The sequence below is a fragment of the Ochlerotatus camptorhynchus genome, unplaced genomic scaffold (assembly GCF_037179485.1).
Source record: "Ochlerotatus camptorhynchus isolate MF236.1 unplaced genomic scaffold, CSIRO-AGI_Acam_v1.1 ptg000002l, whole genome shotgun sequence".
Classification (NCBI taxonomy): domain Eukaryota; kingdom Metazoa; phylum Arthropoda; class Insecta; order Diptera; family Culicidae; genus Ochlerotatus; species Ochlerotatus camptorhynchus.
Genome location: NW_027040494.1, coordinates 493,763 through 514,319, shown reverse-complemented (window position 1 = coordinate 514,319; position 20,557 = coordinate 493,763). Strand labels below are relative to the sequence as shown.

Below are 20,557 nucleotides of genomic sequence, written 5' to 3'. Positions count from 1 at the left end.
TGTTACTGTAAGACGATGTCGTCCGCAAAACCAACGATCTCAACTCGTTTGGGTAGCTTCAGCGTTAGAGCGCCGAAATCACGTTCCAGGGCGTTGAACCAAGGATGGAGCCTTGTGGAATTCCCACAGCGATCCTAATCGATCTCTGTCCCATATTTGCCTCGTAGATCAGAACCCTGTTTTGGGCGTCGGCCTCCCAGCTAGAGCTGTTGAACGCATTCTTGACATCGATCGTTATCGCAGTGTAATATCGATCTCCTCTCCACTTCTATTTCGACGCCTTCTAGGCTCTCTCGGCAACTGTCCGAATTGCATCCACTTTTGCTTCCGTTTCGAAATCCGAACTGCCTCTCCGACAATCCTTGCTCACTATCCGTGTATTTCGTCAACCTGTTCAGGATGATGCTCTCCAAGAGTTTTCCGAGTGTATCCAGCAAGCACTGCTATGAGTTGCTCGTTGGTGACTTTGTCGTTATCCCCCTCTCCGTCTCCGTACGATGTAGGTGCCTAGGTCGTTGGATCGTGCTTCGAGAAAAGACCTTCCACGATGACTTTCAGGTTCTCTAAGCACATTTCAGCGGGTGGTGCCGGTGGTGTAGTGGTAAGCGTGATTACCTTTCATCCCAGCAGGCCTGGGTTCAATCCCAGTTGGCGCCGCCAGGATGTTCTGAGGCATAACATCTCTAATCACGCCTTCCTTCGGAAGGGAAGTAAAGCCGTTGGTCCCCGGTTCTCGAGTTTTATGGGTCGATAGATAGGGTTAAGGTGTGGGAGCTGCCTACCTGGAGTCGATAGCATTGGTGCTCAGCACGGAAAATAAGATCGACGGAAAACAAACCAAGGAAAAAAAAGCACATTTCAGCGGACATGACTTGACATCTGATCTTCGTCATCACGACACGGTGTGCGTCGTTGGCAGCAGCGTCTCGAACCAGCTCCAGTTGATAGTTTGACTTGCTCTGCTTTATCTCTCGTTTATGTGCTCGGAACATTCCTCTACGTTCCTCTCTGTCTGCTTCTGTTCTTGCTCTCTGAGCACGTCTTCTGGCTCTGAGACAACTACCGCGGAGGGTGCTAATTGCCTCGTTGATGCAGTAAGCTGGAGGTCGTTTGTTATTTAGCTCCAGTTTCCTTGGCATGGTCGTGTCACATGCTCTCCCTAATGATTCTGTCAACTCGTCTTCCACTTCAGGTCGCAAGTTCTCGTCCTCTGTACTGCATCAGGATTCCGTTGGCCGATGCCATATTGGATTGCCTGATGGTCACTATGGGTATATCCTTCACACACTCTTCAATTCATATTTTTCACCAGCAACCCGAGTAACACATTTCCGTCACAATAAGTTGCAGCAACTAGTTTATGACTGATATAAGTGGTATAGAAGTTGCCACAACTGATATGTGACAAGCGTGCTACTAGGGAACAGACTGCAGTCCGCATAAAGTGACGTCGATAATGGATTCCCGGCCATCTCTGCGAAAAGTGCTGGTGGTTCCTTTATTGAACAGCCTAATTTTCAGCTTCGCCAGAGCTTCCGGCAGAATGTGCCCTCTTGCGTTGGTACATGTGTTTCCCCACTCCACTGCCTAAGCATTGAAGTCTTCTCCGATGGCTACCGGTCTTCGTCCGGTCAGCGCTTCGGTAAGTCCAACCAGCGTCTCGTGGAACTGCTCCATCGTCCATCTTGAATGGGGTTTCTGTCCAAAACTAGTATTGCAGCCATCTCAGCTCTATACGCCACCTAGTTATCTTTATCGGGAGGGACTTGATACAGCTGTGCAGTGTCGCAATAATGGAGGTTGATTTGAGTTACCTCTGTTATTGTTGCGACAAATTGGAGTCATTTGGAGCGAAATCCTTGAGAATTCTTGCTTAAAAATCAAAAAGTTCAGCAAAATATTCAGGCTGGCAAAATCGGGGTCGACAAAAAAAAACTGATAAAATCGGGGGTAGACAATAGGGAGCTGACAAAAACGGGAAAGCACTGTATTAAGGTAGTCCTAAAAGAAAATCAATTGTACAATTTTAATGTTAAGATGTAGAAACCTGATGTCAAATTAACTGTTCTGCAATTTTTTTGAAGACTTAGACTCGTTATCTCGAAATTGCAAAAAGATAGAATTTGGATGTGTAATACTAGCTTAACGGTTATTCAGGTGTGAAATTTAAAAGATGCGGGATAACATTTTGAGTAAATTTTCCGAAGGCCCCTAGTCTCCAAACTGTCAAAAAGGGTAGAAAATGTTTTTGACCGTCTTTATGCAGATTTGCGCCACTGTGTGCCTCCGGCTTAGTAATACCATAGAGGTAACTCTAAGACTAGAAGGTCCCGAAATAATGTGCTCAATTGGCTCAACTCTAGTACTCTCTTCGGTCCCAAGCTAATCGATTCACCCCTCAAAACATAGGAAAAACCAATAACCCCTCATTTTATCTGTCAAACTTTCATAGCGAATCAAAACAAACATTGCGTAGTACTAGAATTTCGACTAGAATGGGATACGTTAATCGTTTGCTTGGGACCAATAGGCTAGTCAAGTAGTGAGCCTATTTAAAAGCGTTAGTTTCGTATTGATTGTTGGTAATACCAACCGGTGGAAACTAACGATTTTAAATTGGCTCACACTGGACTAGCCTATCGGTCCCAAGTAAATCGATTAACATACCCCGTTATAGTAGAATTTCTAGTACTACACTATGTTTGTTTTGATTAGCTATGAAAGTTTGACAGATAAAATGAGGGGTTCGTGGGGTGCATCGATTTGCTTGGGACCGAAGAGAGTACCAGAGCTGAGCCAAAAAGTTGAGGATGTTTCTTCGGGACCTTCTGGTCTTAGAGTTACCTCTATGGTAATCAGGGTTCTTCATTTTCGTAACAAAGAAAAGAAAATGAACTCTCCGCAGAATCGCTTCATTTCGAGCAATATCATTTTCGTGTAAGTCATCGTGTTTCTTGTTATCGAGTCACGATGAACATTCCTCTTTTCAAACATGACTGGACTATCACTTATTTCGTTCGTCAAGTGCTTCAGTTCATTTCATTTGAAGCAAAGACTTGTTGCAATTGACGCAATGAATGACTCGAAAACTGCTTCCTTCGTTTTATCCACTTTCACTTCAATTCGTGACTCATTCGACTTGTCACGACCTGACGATGCAAGCTTAAAAATATAGTATCCGGATAGTATCCGGATATTATCCGCACATTATCGGTTGCCGATAGGGATGACATCCGGATTATATGTAGTAATAATATATTATTTTATATTAAACGAAAATTAAATTAACGAGGCCATTCTGGAGTCCAAGATGACAGCCATCGGTGTCAGGAAAAGTGTCAAATACTAGGGTATTTTCGGAATGGGGATGCCACGTTGATGCCAAAAATCGATATCCGACGCCATTTTGGAATTCAATAAGGTGGCCATAGGGTTTCAGAAAAAGTGTCAAATACCCTACAGTATGGGTATTTTCGGAACAGGGACAACGCGTAGATTCTAAAAATCGATATCAGATACCACTTTGGAATCCAATGTGGCGGCCATCAGGGTTCAGAAAGTGTCAAATACCCTACAATATGGGTATTTTCGGAATGGTGACAACGTGTGAATGCTGAAAATCGATATCCAATGCCATTTTGGAATCCAATATGGCGGCCATCGGGTTTCACAAAAAGTGTCAAATACCCTAAGATCTGGGTATTTCGGAACGAGGACGACGCGCAGATGCTGAAAATCGATATTCGATGCCATTTGTAGGCTATTTAACACTTCTTCTGAAATCGGAAGCCACCATCTTGAATTTCAAGATGGCGTCGGAAATCGATTTCTTTCTTCTAGATGTCAGCCCGATTCCATAAAACCCACATTGATCGGTATTTGACAGTATTTCACAGTTTTTCTGAACCAAAGCCGCCATCTTGGATTTAAAGACGGCGTGACATCAATTTTCGGCATCTACGTCTATAACCATATTTGAGGATATTTGACACTTTTCCGCAAATTGGAAGCCGCCGTTTTGGATTACAAATGGTGTCGGATATCGATTTCCGGCTCCGAATCGTTAGCCTGATTCTAAAAAAACCGTTTGTATGGGTATTTGATAGAATTAACAACTTTTTCTCAAACCGGAAGCCGCCATCATGGATTTCAAAATGGCGTCGGATATTGATTTCCATTCTCCAGACGTCACCTCGATTCCAAAAATACCTATATTGATGGGACGGCATCAGCATTTCCCATTTTTTCTTAAATAGGAAGCCGCCATATTGGATTTAAAATGGCGTCGGATATCGATTTCCGACCTTTAGACGCCATCCCGATTCCAAAAATACCTATATTGATGGGTATTTGACAGTATTTCCCACTTAATCTGAAATGGCCTCTCATATAAATTTTCGATCTGTAGACTTCATACCGATTACAAAAATACCAATATTGATGTGTATTTGACTTTATTTTCAGTTTTGGGAAATCGCAAGCCGCCATCTTCGATTTCAAAATGGCGTCGATATATCGATTTTCATCCTCTAGACATCATCCCGATTCCCCAAAATACCTTTCTGATAAGTACTTGACGCCCACTTTTTCTTAAACTGGAAGCTGCCATGTTGGATTTCAAAATAGCGTCGCATATGAATTTTCTATCTCTAGACGTCACCCCGAATAAAAAAAATACCCATATTGATGGGTAAACAAACCACCCGACAATGATAAATTTGGCATCCACGTGCACAGATCTATGCGCATACGCTTAAATGAACCGAGTGATTAAACAACAAAAGTCATAAAAACTGCACGAATTTGGATCGAACGGCTTCGCTTCAATGCAAAAGTAAGTTCATTTGGCAATGAAAGGAGAAATGAAGATCGAAAGTGGTTCTCTTCTGCTCGAAGAGAAGACAGAATGACTTTCAATTGAAAGTGATGGTTGACAGCTTCATCGTCGCTTGACGAATTTCGACTGAAAGTGACTTCGTGGGGCCCTGATGGTAATACCGTGCCTTCAGTTGAAATTTAAAATTTCTCATAGTAATCCACCTGATCTCTTAAAAACTCATTGAATTAGCCTCACTGCCACCAAAACAGCAAGTCAGTTTGAAAACCAGTCTTTTTTTTTAATTGAATCCCTTTGCCAGTAATCGATTGCTTATATCACCACAGATGGAAGAATAGTTGCGGATGTCGCCTGAATTAACCGAATTCATTAACGTTTTTTACCGAGAGTAATTTGGAGGCTATAAATTCCTAGAGGGATTAATTAATAAATTAAACATGTGTGAAATTAAATACCCTAATCAACTTTCTTTTAGCAATTCAACTTCTCTTCCACATAACACTCCGAATGTGTCTTGAGCATCTCTAGCTATGCGCAGCTTTAGCTGGTAAGTAAATTAAATATCATAAGCAAACGGGTGATCCCAGGTTTAATGTTTCTTACTGTTCACTTGTGTAACATGTAGATCTAGTAGTAGTTTGTAGTATTTAGCACTAATTTCTGTTTAGTTTCTAGCCATAGTTGTAACCTTATTGTAAGAACACTAATCTGTAAGCAAAAACGATATTTTTCCAAACACTACCTCATTTTATGTTAAATTTAGTATTAACGGTAAAGGTTTAAGTACTACCCAAGTAACCATAAGCATTAGTATGTAGCCTTTCATCGGCTTTATTTCAGCATTACTAGTGTTAATAAGCCCTTAGACAGTACTGCTAATGCTGAGAAGCCATTAATGAGCACTGCTAATGCTATAAGCTTTCAATCAACACTCCTAATGCTCCATGCACATAATCCTCTTTATATGAGCATTAGCAATGCTTGATAATATTTTGACAGGAAAACCACATAGTCAGTATTTGTGAGGTATAACGAGTTGTGTCTCTCGAACATGTTCACAAACACCAACATAAAAATTTGACAAAGATGATTGAGTAAACGATTGATGCATGACTTTTCACACGCGATTTGTTTAACCACTTCGTATATTCTCATCCTTAAATCTCTAGATCTACGTAATGTATGCATTTGAAAATAAAACTCAGTGCTTGCATCAGGAAAGTGTGCACAAAATTAAATTATGAGATCTTCACAGCTTCTTGATGATGAGATCTGAGACCATGAAAACGCGAAATGGATGACCTCCACCAATCGTGTGCTTAAATAAGTCAATTTAAAAAGCAATTTCCATCACGATCTATAGCTTAGGGAGTACAGGCACATGATTGTTGTTCCAGAATGTCCAGGTTCGAGTCTCATTACAGGTAAAATTCATAGCATCCATATCCGTATCTTAATCATAAATATGAAACACAAATGATGAAACTTGAAAAAAAGGTATCTGAACATAAAGAAATCATTAGTTATCATTTTTATTTCGTTTACGAGTCTACTTATTTTTGGCATCGGGGGCGGTGGGCCCGATTATTTGCAAATAATAGGAAAAAAAATCGTGCGTTTCTCACATCAGCCTTAAGTAAGCATTAGCAGTGCTAGTAACGGGCTACCATACTACCATTATAAAGGCCCGCTATTTCGCCTTTTTAGCATTATATCAACTCTATATTAGCATACAGCACTTCATATGCATTAAATGGCTGCTTCATATTCGGATTTCAAGCAGAATTAGGGCTACGTTTTAATGCTTATCGGTTACTTGGGTAGATAGGTCAACATAGGTTTTAGAACTAGATTATAAAACAAATTAAGATTTTAATAATAGACTAACTTGACTATAGCATGTAACTACTATAGTATCTTTCTTCTTTTTTCTAATTGGTTCCTGTTTCGCAAATCATCATTGGGTGACAGATTGCGATCATGGCGTATCGATCATGACAAGATCGATGACAGCCGCCGTTGTTCACTCCCTACGATCCGCAGAATTGACGGGCGTGCTACCAACTACCAAGTTGAAAATATGTACTACAAAAAAATGAGGAATCATTTCACAATTTGTGTCAGTGTTATAATATATTATTTTAATAACCAATTCTAGGTCACAATAGCGTATGCATAGTAGTAGCAGCTATTTTTAAGGTTAATGTGAAGTTTATCTTATGTTGATGTACATAACATAAACAAAGAAATACAGACAGAATGGATGAAATGAAACTAGCTTCTCACAATGCAAAATAAAAAAAACATCGTGCGGAATTCAAAGTATTCCGCTGTAGACCACTCATTCGACGTCCCCAATTGAGCAACCACCATAGATCCATCAACTGCTCTCGCCCACCTGACGTGCTCTCATCAAACACTCCTCAAATGCTGTCACTCGGAGAGAACAAACTGTTTACTAACCCTCCCTATTATCGCACGTTTCCTGATGGGTCCCGGCCCTGCGCATCTCTTCTAGCGCATAAACAAACCGCCTTCCCCACCCCCCAATTGACCCCCCACAATACATGGCATCACACCACGAGGACGTTTCCACATTTTACAACAATAGGGGAAAATATTAGCAACAAAACAGAAAACAACGAGGACTCTCCCGACTGCCGGCTTACCGGTTCGGCTTGGCACGGACGGGAGAGAGCGAGTCATGTTCGGAGAGCGAATCCTGTATGTTGGCCGCCGCCCGTTGGTGTAATCGTGGCAGGGCGGCTGATTTTCCACCTGTTCGTTATCCCGAATCGACGGAAAACGCGTTTTCCACAATTCAGTCGTACTTTACGCGCCGTTCGTGTTGGACGTAATTTCGCAAAGCTGCAGTAGCGTCAAACATAATTCGGGCTTCTTTCTAACTTGGGTGGTGATTGAAATATTGCTAAGAGCGTTTCCCTACCGGCGTGATTCAGAAGTGTCCACTGTTTGGCAACATACAGTACAAGCTTGAAAAAGTGTCGTTCTTACCGTGGGGGTGGTGAATTACCTGAATCTCCAGACGGGGATGCTGCCAGTGCGTGTGTGATTGATTTACGAGGGCAAGTTGCTTCGTTGTAAATCGGTCAATCAGAAAGAAAATATATAAAAAACGAATCCCGCAGAATCTCAACCATCAAGAGCAAAAGAAACTGTTCTCACGTGCGTTCAAGTTGTCCAACTCGCGGTGAAAGATTTAGGGACCGCCCCTCGGCGCGAAGTGTTGTATGTGAGTGTTGTTGGTGTTTCTGGTTGTGGAAGCCCGTCGGGAGCGCAAGGAATTTTTACGCCCAGTGGGTGTCGATTGGTGGCAGTGTGAAAGGAAAAACAAAATAAGCCGAAAGGTTCCGCGCGGAAAGTTGATTCTCGTTCCTGATAAATTTTAATTGTGCGAAACGAAACACTACTGTGGCAGTTTTACAGTGGTACCCATCGGGAAGTGGAATGTTTTGAAGGGTCGTTAAATCAGTTCGAGTTGAATGGCCTGCAAGTGTTGAAAAGGAAGAGAACAGATACTGAATTGCGTATCTTTGAAGGAAGGGAAGATATTTTCTGCCTGAATGAGGCTTATGGAATGGTTCTGGAGCCCCCCACTGAATCGAATGGACAACTCAATCGATTTCCACTAAATGTATAACAATTTTATTATCAATAGAAAGTTATCGTAGTGATCGGTGCTTGTTTCACAAAGTGTATAGTCATTTTGAAAGTGGAAGTTTGAAAAAAATTGTTTCCAATTATTAAAACATAGTTGGTGAATTGTGCATTAAGTGGATTTGAAAATCTGAAAAGCAGTTGTTGTGCTGAGAGAAATTGAGGCAGATTTATTTCAACAACAAAGCTAGAAAAGGTATGTTACAGTTTTATAATTTTCTATTAATTTACATTTTCAGAGCTACATTAGCAAAACAAATTGCCACAATGATATGGTAATGAAACTTGTGGTTTATTTTATATTGATCCATTATCTCGTTATGGCATCTAATCTTTAAAGCCTCTTGATGTCGATAGACGAATTCTTATCCTTTTATATCGTTTGTCAAACGGTACTTTGACTATTTTTCAAGATGTTTTTTTAATCAAATAATAAATAATTTTAGGCAGATTCTTTGAACATGTTTTGATTCTACGGACAAATATAAATTCAAAAATCAATAAAAAAGATAATAAAAAAACATTCTAGTTCAAATAGGTGATAAACTGAAGCGCTTATTTTCACATAAATTCCATAAAAACTATCACAGTGTGGATGTTTTTCACTTAAGTGTAAAAGTGGTGCCCGTAACACCCTATGATGATGATGGTCTCACCTCTTACCCCTACAGAGGTTTGAGCTGGACGATTTATCTTTAAGATTATTCAGTTTGATATCTTAACCAGATTAGCATACAAAAAAGAACTGGTCAGAGTAACAGATATAAATTCCCTCAAAAATTTTCAATTGCTTCACAGCGATATGAATGTGAAAAAGCTTAGGCTTTCACCGCCTTGTTCGCCCTTTTGTCCACCTCAAATATTCACAAGCATTCCTAGCGGTCAAGAGTTAAATAATAATCAACAAAGCATCCTATTGCGCTAGCAACCCCGCTGTTTGATGCTATCATAATTTTCAGCAATGTCAGGAATGCTCACAAGCCCCCAAAATTCCGCCATAAAATTTACTACCTACCCAAGTAAAAATTCAAGCTGAATTGTAAGAACAAAAGTTGATTATTGGTTGATTTAAGGTGTACGAAGCTGATTAACACCAGGCTGAATATACAGCCTGGTGTGGTGAATTATGTATCTCCATAATTCAACCTCAGTAAGTAAGCTGATATAAAGACTGAACAAGACTTATTTAAGCTTAATACTACTCCACAAACCAGCAATGCGCTACAAATATTTTGATATCTTGTTGCCTTTCCGACATTTTAGTTATTCTAAATTCACTGCCTACCTTTCTAATCCCAAGCAGCACAAGGAGTAGAGACAAGGAAGAAGAACTTTTTAAGAATAGCTCCACCTAGAAGTGGACTGCGACGACGTCGGAAGTATTAACATTAGTATTTCTGTCTTTTGTCTGTTCACCACTTTATATTGCACTTAATTTTCAGACTGCATTTCAAAAATACAGGGCTGTTACAACAGGCGCGGATTTCGCGATTTTCGCGGATTTGTCGCGGATTTGAACTTTCAGTCGCGAAAATCACGGAAACATTAAATGATGTCGCGAAAATCACGAATGGTACTGATATGCTGTCAGAAAAATTGTGGAATTCATTGTAACCTTTCCGTCCCGGATTATTTTGCTGTCATCAGTTTTGTTGTTCATTTGGCTCTCAATTTTTAACCGTTTCGAACCAAACACGCTGCAAATAATCGAGAAATGATCTCAATTCCATAAATCACACCGGATTTACACGGAAATTTCCTGAGGTCTGTCCAATGTGAGACATTTTCCTTTTTTTTAATCCAATATGAACATATCATTTTTCGTTGTCAAATCATAAAAGAATCGTATATATGCGAGTAATTTCCATTTATACCGGATATTCTAGGTTCTTCAAATCGTCCTGGAGTTCAGGTGATTTGTTCTACTATATCAACCAAGACTCCCATAGTGTCTGTAGTATCGAAATATGTCCAAACAGATTCAAAGTGTCTATGTGGATTGTACCCGACCTAATGCTACGTATACAAGATGATCTGAAATCATTCTGGAGATCAGATTATTTTTCTACTAGATCACCCAAGACTAATTCAATATCTGTAGCATCGAAATATTCCCAAACAAATTTGCAGTGTCTATGTCGATCATGCCAATCTATTTCCGTGTATGCCAAATGTTCTAGGATTTCCAAGTCGATATTTCGATAACGCAGATATTATCCTAGTCTTTGTTGATCTAGTAGAATAAATCATCTGAACTCCAGAACGATTTGGAGAACTTAAAACATCTGGTATACATGACAATAGTTCATGCATGATCCACGTAGACACTGTGCATCTGTCTGGAAATCTTTCGATACTAGAGACATTGTCCTAATCTCGGTTGATCTAGTAGATCAAATTATCTGAACTTCAGGACGATTTGAAGAACCTTGAACATCTGGATTACTCGGAAATAGGTCATGCATGATCCACATAGACACTTTGAATCTGATTGGACATTTTTCGATATTACAGACATTATTGCAGTCTTGGTTGATCTAGTAGAACAAATCAACTGATGTCCTGAACAATTTGGAAAACCTATAATTTCGTGACCAACAAGTGTGACTTATGAAACTCTGGTAATTTCTCGATTATGTGCAGGGTGTTTGGTTTGAATCGGTAAAAAGTGAGAAAACTAGAGCCAAATTAACTGCAACATTTAGGACAGAAAAATACGTCAGAGACGCAAAGGTAAATTTTCAAGAAAATTTGCATTTCAAATGAAAATGAATTATTTATTTTTTAAATCTTGGTCGGTATTATCCAATAGAATCTCATAATGTAAGGGTGTTTTATTATATTCACTAATTACTCAAAATTTATACTATACATAGATAACTGAAGATGATACAATGTTATTTTTTTTTAATTTCAAAAGTTACAAACGATACTCCTTTAGCTCAGTCGGTAAAGGCGAAGCTACAAAGCAAGCCCATGCTGGGGGCGTCTGAGCTCGATTCCCGTCAGGTCTATTAATTTTTCGAGTTGGAAAATTTCTCTACTTTCTAGGGGATAGGATGGTACAGGCATAGGAAGCTCTCAATTAAAATCCGAAAATAGTAGTATGCAAATGCTATTTTTAGACAATGAAATTTTTTTTTGTCGCAGATTTCTTTTGAGAAATCGCGGATTTCGCGGATCAAATTTAGAAAATCTTGTAACAGCCCTGAAAATATAATTCAATTGCAGCACTCAAATAGCATCAAAACACATTGCGCACTTCTGTCCACATTGTGTTTTCTGCACTTGAAATGAGAGGAATGTTTTACTGTCACAATTTATTGTTTACAATTCTGCATTGCTGTATAATACCCCTCCGGTTGCTATTATTCAACTTAATTTTGACGTTCTTCAAGTTAATGATCATACCTTCTGCCATAAATATGCTTATGTGGTCGAATGGGTATAGTTGACGCCTGTGAATCAGCGACTGCCGGTTCGAATCCCGAAGTTTAAAGGTAATTTTTAGATATATAAAAACAATATGAATATGTATATCCAATTAGTCAGCAACATTCTAAAGCAGTATCATAAAAAATATAAAATATGAAGCGGTCTTCCATTATATTTAAAAAAAAAAAATGAAGGCTGAACAAGGGTTGCAATAGACTATTGGTTAATTCCTTGAAAAGCTTATAATTTAGATTGCTGTTAAGGTTTGGGCTGACTAAAATCACTAGATTTGGATGTTTAAAAGCTGAACAAAGGTTAAAGTGGTATATGTGCAACAATTATTCAAACTAAGCCTGAATTAAAATCGTTGAAAGAACACTTGTTAAGCATCAATTTGTTACCTGGGTATTCAAAGCATCTTCCAAATAAGCTTAAAAGTTATTGTTCACGGAAGAGACCATAGCATAATACCGACACTTTTTCAATGCCTGAATGTTGATTAACAAGTAACGTGCCTTATAAGATGGCGTAGTGTAAGTAATAAAAACTGCTTTTGGATTGACTCTATTCAAATTGACCTGCATTTGGACGCGGCTGACGTTGTTATTGCCTATTGTGAAGTACGAGATCACCAGTTTTTACACATTGCAGATGCATGTTAGTCCAATGCATCATTTGTTGCTTCTTTGTGTAACACAGATGATCTGGCAATAACGGGGTAGCAACCGCGAGTGGTTCATCATTCTCACGCTGAATTATGTCTGTACTTTCCGAAGTCATTAAGTACTTTCTGAAGTGAGTTTAAACTTTTCTGTAGTGATTCAGTACTTTTAAAACTGATTCCGTAAAACAGTATTTTCCGAAGAGATTGCGAACTTTTTTGAAATAATTCTGTGCTCTCCAAAGCAAGGTTGCAAACACTCATTTCATCTAAAATAATGTTTTTCGGAATAATAAAACCAAAAGATGGTATGAGGGCATGTTTTACTTGTAATTTACAAGAAGAGGTTACAAAGTATGCGTTGGAAACATAAAACCTGAAAATTTTGCTTTCTATGAGTCACAATCAGCGATTTGCTGATCGCTGAGTGAGTGAGTGAGTGAGTGAGTGAGTTTGTGACTCTCATGAAGTGAAATAAACAGGTTTAATATGTCAAACACATTCTTTGAAACCTCTTCTTGTATCCTTAAATTCAAAATTTGATCATGGCATCTAATTATTTCATAATTTAGAAAAACATTGTTTTAGCTGAAATGAGTCTTTGCAACCTTGCTCTAAAGTGATTCCAATTTTTCTGAAGTGATATTTTTTTTCTGAAAGGATTCAAAACTTTTCTGAAGTGATTCAGTTATCACAAAGTGATTGCAAACTTGAGGGAATTGATATAGCACTTTCCGAATATTCAGTTCTTACGGAAGTGATTACAAACTTTCTGGTAAGATTAAGTAGGGCTTACTAGGCACAACCCGCCCTTTTCCTCAACTTTTCGAGTGGATTTTTTCACAAAATGGAATGTTTTCACTGCAAATGACTTCTAAATTTATTTACCTTCAAAACAAACAAATTGTTGAGATATTGTTAAAAATCTAACACTGCTTCTTGACCCCAAACTTGGCATACGGATTCTAAATTCGGCCTAATGACGGCGACTTCTCGCACAAACTATGATGCAAACGAACCAATTACCAGCATGTGTAAATTTTTTAATAAATGTTGTAACTTTTTTGACTTCAATGCTTCCCGTGCTAACCTTAAGCATTTATTCTATAATGCTTTATCATCCTGATTAATTAAAGATAAATGTTTCCTGATTTAGTAGATGTATGTATCTGTAGGATTTTATGTTATCTGTTGATAAGAAGAGGTTTTCCGCTCACTTCAGAAGGGGCAAGGGTGGTCCTTCTGAAGCGGGCTTTTCCCTCTCAAATAAATAAATAAATCAATAAATAAATAAAGCATGGAAACACCATTCAAACGCAATTGAATTCATTTCGGTCTATTGGATGAAGATAAAAATTGATTAGGTCGGAGCGCTTCTTTTGTTTTTGAGAAAAATAGGTGTCAACATACATTTTGTTTCCTTTATTTAACGTCGGTCTCTGTTCCGCAATCTAGTGCTAATCACCGATGGACATCGATTGTCATCCATTGACGGCAATCGAATGTGCAGGAAGGCAGCTTCCACACCTGCGTAGGATATCGCACCCATTCAACACACATGGGCCGGGACCAACGGCTTTACTACCCTTCCGAAGGAAGACGTGACCAGAGATTTTTATGCCTCAGAAAAATCCCACCGACCTCGGCTGGGATTGAACCCAGACCCATTGGGGTGTTAGAAAGCAGTCACACTTACCACTACACCACCGGCGCCGGCCGTCAACATTCATATCACGCGTTCTTTTTGGCTTCGTTCGGTAACTATTGCACTAAAATATCGTACCAAATGCATAATTGATTTGTTAACTCTGAAACAAAGGATTTATTTTATTTAGGCCCAAAATAGACGATCAGGCCAAAGTAGTGCTCTACCCTATTTTCCAAAGAAATTCAGAAAAATTTCTCAACTGATTCAATACTATGCGGAAAATTCCGACATTTTTTTCTGAAGTAATTCATAGTGCATTCAAAAGTGATTTCAAACTTTTCAAAAGTGATTCAGTTCTCTCCGAAGTCCAGTTCGCTCGAAACTGTTGACACAAGCAGCTGTGTGTGTGTGTTTTTTTGGTGCGAGTCACGTGATAGTCTGTTTTTCGATAGGAGCAACTCATTGTTGCGGCTCATTGTTTGGAAGCAAACGACTAGTGGAGATGTCGGTGGATATAAAACTGACGATCAGATTTAGCTTCCCACATGGATCAGGGAATGAGAGGCCAGAAATCCTAGTCAGTAAAGGCACGGTATTACCAAGCCGGAGGTGGCGGGTTTGATTCCCGGTCCTGTTCTAGTTGGAAATTTTCTCGACTTCCCTAGGCATAGAGTATCATTGTGCTTGCCACGAAATATACAAATTCATGCATTGGTATTGGCATCGAAAGCTCTCAATTAATAACTGTGGAAGTGCATTTAGAACACTAAGTTGAGAGCACGCAATAAGCTAATATGCGAAAAAGAAGAAGAAGATGGATCAGAGAAACCATCAATGGAAGACATTGCGAATTTTGTTAAATCGCTGGATGCGGATCCCACTCAGATGATCGCTGCATACTGTATAGTGGAGGAAAAATCAATGTTCATCAAGTACAAATCAGAGGAATCGATGCTTTATTGTTTGCTACACAGCCGTGAACAATTAATTTTCCATTATGCCAAGGTACGCATGTCGCCTGCTGGGGGCACCGTTCGATACGTGAAAGTTTACGACCTAGCACCAGAAGTCCCGGATAGCGATCTAGCATTGGTGCTAGAGAAATACGGTGATGTAAAGCGTGTAGTACGCGAGAAATTTCCAGCTACCTTATTCCTCGATATGATATGATGAAGAAGCCTCACCGGTATTGATCGGATAGCTCAGCATTACTCAACCATCACTACAAAACGGTCCTTTTCAGGACCACCATAAGTTTGATAAAGAGAATTTTTTCACATTTGTCAAGGACAGTTCCTATAAGTTTAAATCTAACATACCTTGTATGTTTAAGGCATCATTGGGGGTGCAATTTCATAAACCAAAGTCGGTCGTGGCATGAAAGTGGTCTGATTTTGATTCACATGATGGATTTTAATTCTAAATCAGCCAATCGATAGGAAATTTTTCTACAAATCTGTTTAAATTAAGACTTAATCATTTTTCAAATTGGCTCTATTGAAAATTGCACGAATATGCAACTGTTGCCATTATACTTGAAATTATAATCGATTTCCTGCGAAAAGCACTTTCCTTAACACAGATTTCAAAATTGAATTCCATCCGGTCTCACCGAACGGTGTTTATTCATTCACCGCATGGTGAGTGGTGGTGTTCTGCAGTACACAACGAAAGGCTCCCTGCAAGCAGCTAGCCAACAAGGCTGCCTCAAGAGCCCTCGATTCACCGAACTGATCGCTACTGATCGGATTCAGTTGCTCGTCATGAGCCGCTGTGAACCATCTATGCCAAGCGCGTCACCCTCGTTCCAAGCAACATACAGCTCGCTAGCCTCATCCGTATTGAACATTCTAATAGCTCAGAATTACTCCAACCATCACAACAAATCGGTTTTTTTCAGGACCACCATTGTTGTTTAAGAGTTAATTTTCATTGAACGTTCGCTCGCCTTGCGGCTAGCCTCATCACCCCCAAAGCTCTTTGATAATGTACCCAGCAACCAAACGTTTGTGGTCAGTAGTACATACAAATTCTCGCAATGACTGAATACCACATGACCTTGTCAATTCACCAGAAACATTTCGAATTAAGGGGAGGTTAATTTGGATTTGGCCGAAAACGAAAAGACATACAAAGTTGTATGTATGTATGTATGTATATACAATCCAACTTCCACTGTCCGGCAGTGTTTTTATGGAAGAAAAATGTTTGCAATATAATCTATCATTATTATACTGATCTCATTGCAAACAATTTTAGCCCGGAAGTTGAAAGGTGATAGCTCTGTTGAGATTCAGTAACCCATTTCAGAATGTCTGGTCACTCACGTCCATTCCGAGGTTACTTTCACTTACAACAAGCCCCGCATACACGCAGTACCGATATAAAATGTATATTGGTACTGCGTGTACACTTCCATCATCAAAGCAATTCCTGCTTTGTAGATGGCACGTATTTAGTAGGATGCATTTCATATTTTTATATCTAGTTGTAATCAGTTAGATCTCACCGCTTATGTATTGTGTCCTCGACGTGGAAGCATCGTAGTCTGATCTGCAAATTCATCTTTCCCGGTTTTTGTCCAGGGGCAGAACGCCAATGCTTCCGGAAGTGGAGGCGTAGCACCGGAACACACTAGCACGACGCTACAGCAACACAACTATTCAAACAAAATTCTAGCCCGGGAACTTTCACAATAATTCACAATATTGAAACACTGATAAATTAATCATAATGAATCTATATACACATGATAATAATAAAAACGAATTACTTTTTGCCTTAGTACAAGCCAAAAAGCACGCGGAAAATACGGAATTTGTGACAGCGAAATTAAAACCGACCGTTTGCGGGCAGAGCCTACTGCGCAACGAAAAGACATACAAAGTTGTGCTATTAAGCTTTAATGCGTTATACATTGATGACTACAAAATGTTTTTTTGGTTTTGAAACATTCAAAATGGCGGCTTCAAAGTGGCGGATCTAGTCAGCCTCTGCGCACGAAACAATGTCCCCTGCTGTCAATTGTAGGGCCTTCCGTGGTAAACTGAAATGAGCAACTGGCATATATTATGAAAATACATAAAAAATTTACGGCATTTACCTAAACTTAACACATTTTTACGGGAAAAAAACCTAACTTTTCGGACATTAAAAAAAAGTTGTTGTTTTTTTCTTTTTCTTTTTACTTTGATCTCGTTTAAAAATTTAAAAAAAAAATCACAATGGACAGCCCCAGAGCTTAAAATTATTGACTGCCTAGGTTGAGTGTGAAAGCACTGCACTCTCACGAGGCAGTGAATGATGAGGCAGTTCATATTCATATCAAAATGACTCAAAGAACCTGACTGTTTTGCGCCCTGGACAGCCCTATGGGGTTGTACGCAATGGCAACGTAGGACTACGTGGTCTTTTATAATAAATCTTATTTTTTAACTGCAGCATGAGGCTTGTGTTGTGTAGGAATAGGAATTTGAGCGGGGTTTTCTCTGTTCATACTGTATAGTATCACGCGCTTGGCATAGATGACCCACAGCGACTCACGAAGAACTACTCATTCCGATCAATAGCGATGCGGCTTCTTCCTCCTTCTTTGGATGCTCATGTGGGCTGCAGCTCACTGCTTGCAGGCAGCAATACGTTGCGTACTGGATAACAATGTTCAATGCCACGTGTCAAAAGCACTGCTGCTGCTGATGATGCTGACGACCGAACACTACCACACGCGGTGATTGGAAATGAATCCGATCAGCGGTTGAGGCCAGCCTTGATAGCTAGCTGCTTGCGGGGAGCCTTCCGGAGAATACCACCACTCACCATGCGGTGATTGAATAAACATCGTTTGGGGAGACCGGATGGAATTCAACTTTGAAATCTGTGTTAGGGAAATCGCTTTTCGCAGGCAATCGGTGATAATTTTAACTATCATAGCAACAGTTGCACATTCGTGCCATTTTCAATAGTGACAATTTTAAAAATGATAAAGTCTTGAATTTAACAGATGTGTATAATTAATTATCCATAGGTGGTATAATTATTGAAACTGTTCCAGGGGCAGAAAGTGTATCCCCATATAGAAATCACAGACGTAGTGCTACGTCAAAAAAAAACAATTTTTCATTCCAATAATAGGTATAAGCCGTAAAGGAAAGTATTCACTTTAAAACTATGCTTGAATGAAGCGAATCGGATGAATAGAACAAGACTTATCATTGACAAGAATTCTCAAAACATGGTTCCCAGAAAAACGCGTTTAAAGTTTTTGGCGTGACATGGGTCCGTTCGAGACGCTCTTACTCGAAAAATACGTGTTGTATCGGAATATCCTTTGACACATGTATTCTACACATGTGTAGTTTTCATTTTATGTAAAAAAAATCGATTTTTTGAGACAAAATCTAAATGAACCTCCCCTTAAGGTAAGGTTTTTTTTCCAGGAGGCTAGAAAAAAGCAAAAAAAAATCTCGAATTTACATGATCGATCGCAAATATCTCACGATTCAAAAATTTCCATTTCCAAACAAAATCCTCCAATCAATTTTCGCTTTTTTTTATTATCTATTGAATTTGTGTGCACAAAAATGCGTTATTTTGTCATAAGAAAACGAGGTGTTTCCGTGATGGGAAAAAGTGGTTTCCCTTACAAAATCGCCGAATATTGATACCGAGCACGTAATCCTACAACAACTGTAAGGTCGGGTCTTGGAAACAACCTCTTACTTTTTCTAGTCCGATGAAAGTTTTTGCGTCTCCAATAACAGTTAGAGGAATATTCACCACGGAGGTTGCCTGATTTTGACTCCCTTCAGTTTCAACTGGAACATGTTTTCTTGCTAAACATCTACTGTAGTCTACAACGTTTGGATCGAATGGGAAGAGCCCACATGTGTGGGACCCATTTGCAATGGTAGATTGTTTCAAAGCAATTGTGTTGGCCTTCTGCAAAAGCGTTCCTAAATTGAGCATAGTTACTTTCCGTTGGATTTTCAGATTTCATTTCATCGATCACACGAGCCTACGCTTTCTTTAGAGGCCGGAATATAGTTATATAAGCTGGCTGTAATATTCTTGCAGTGTTGAGACCTGTGTTGGGAAAATATCAAAAAATTAAATCTCACCAACGCCCAAGATCACGCTTGATTTTCGTAGACAAAAATCAACAAGCAAACAACTGCGGTTGATTTTGCAAGCTGTGATATCGCAGCTCGGAATATCAAGCTAACAAAACTCACCAGCTGCAAATATCAACAAACTGTGGTGAGATTGAGTTTAATGATTTTTGCTTTACACCCGAAGGCAACCGAAACTTCCATAACGGCTGGCAGCAGTCACTTCGTGTCTGCCATCGGTGAAGAGCAAAAAGAGATAGAACACTATACTTTCTCTTTCTACGAAAACGATGTGCAACGGAATCATTTTTGTGTCGAGTCAACTCTCAGCTTGATTTCTGAACGTCGTGAATAGTCTCGCAATATCAAAGGAGCTTGTAAAATCAATATCAAGCATGATATTTTGTTTCAATATCACGCGTGGTATTGCGAGCGCATGAGAGTGGAAAAATATCAATTGATTGCTAATTTTGCCAACACTGGTTTAGACACAGCGCTGCGAGAAAAATTCCAAGTTTCTCACAAACTTCAGCTGCTCCGAAGGCGGTATGCGACTTGTGACCGTCAACAAAGTAAAGAACTATAAATATCGTTTAATTCCGCAACAAAGTGGATTATTTAGGTATATTAAAGTGCATTCAAAGAGTTTTTATGTTACTTCATACGCGAAGCTTGCGATTTTCAGGGTTGGTTGGATGTGCTATCTAACATGAAGCTTTAGGTTGATAGATCCGTTCGAGTACGGCAGTATGAAAATGGAATAGAAGTTGAAAATGAGCGAAGGGCCATTAATGCGACAGTACAAAGTCAAACGCACACCTTTTGCCTAACACGTACGATGTACGCGGAGATTTGAAGTATGTCTTGTTATAAACATTGGTTAGTTTTTTTTTTTCTTGGTTTGTTTTCCGTCGATCTTGTTTTCCGTGCTGAGCACCAATGCTACCGACGTGCCAGGAAGGCAGCTTCCACACCTGGACCCTACCTATCGACCCATCAACTCATGAACCGGGGACCAACGGCTTTACTTCCCATCCGAAGGAAGGCGTGATCAGAGATGTTATGCCTCAGAACATCCCGGCGGCGCCGACTGGGATTGAACCCAGGCCTGCTGGGGTGAGAGGTAATCACGCTTACCACTACACCACCGGTGCCGTTAAAATGTATTCTGGATTTAAAAAAAAAAACTC

General features: G+C 39.5%; 1 protein-coding gene across 1 annotated transcript in view; it reads left to right on the top strand.

The window, feature by feature from the left end:
• Positions 1 to 7,690: 7,690 nt before the first annotated feature.
• Positions 7,691 to 20,557, top strand: part of LOC135704517 (uncharacterized) — a 389,489-nt gene continuing 376,622 nt past the window's right edge. The window contains exon 1 of the mRNA XM_065226021.1: positions 7,691 to 8,711. The gene's annotated coding sequence lies outside the window, so the exon portion shown is untranslated. The remainder of the gene's footprint in view (positions 8,712 to 20,557) is intronic.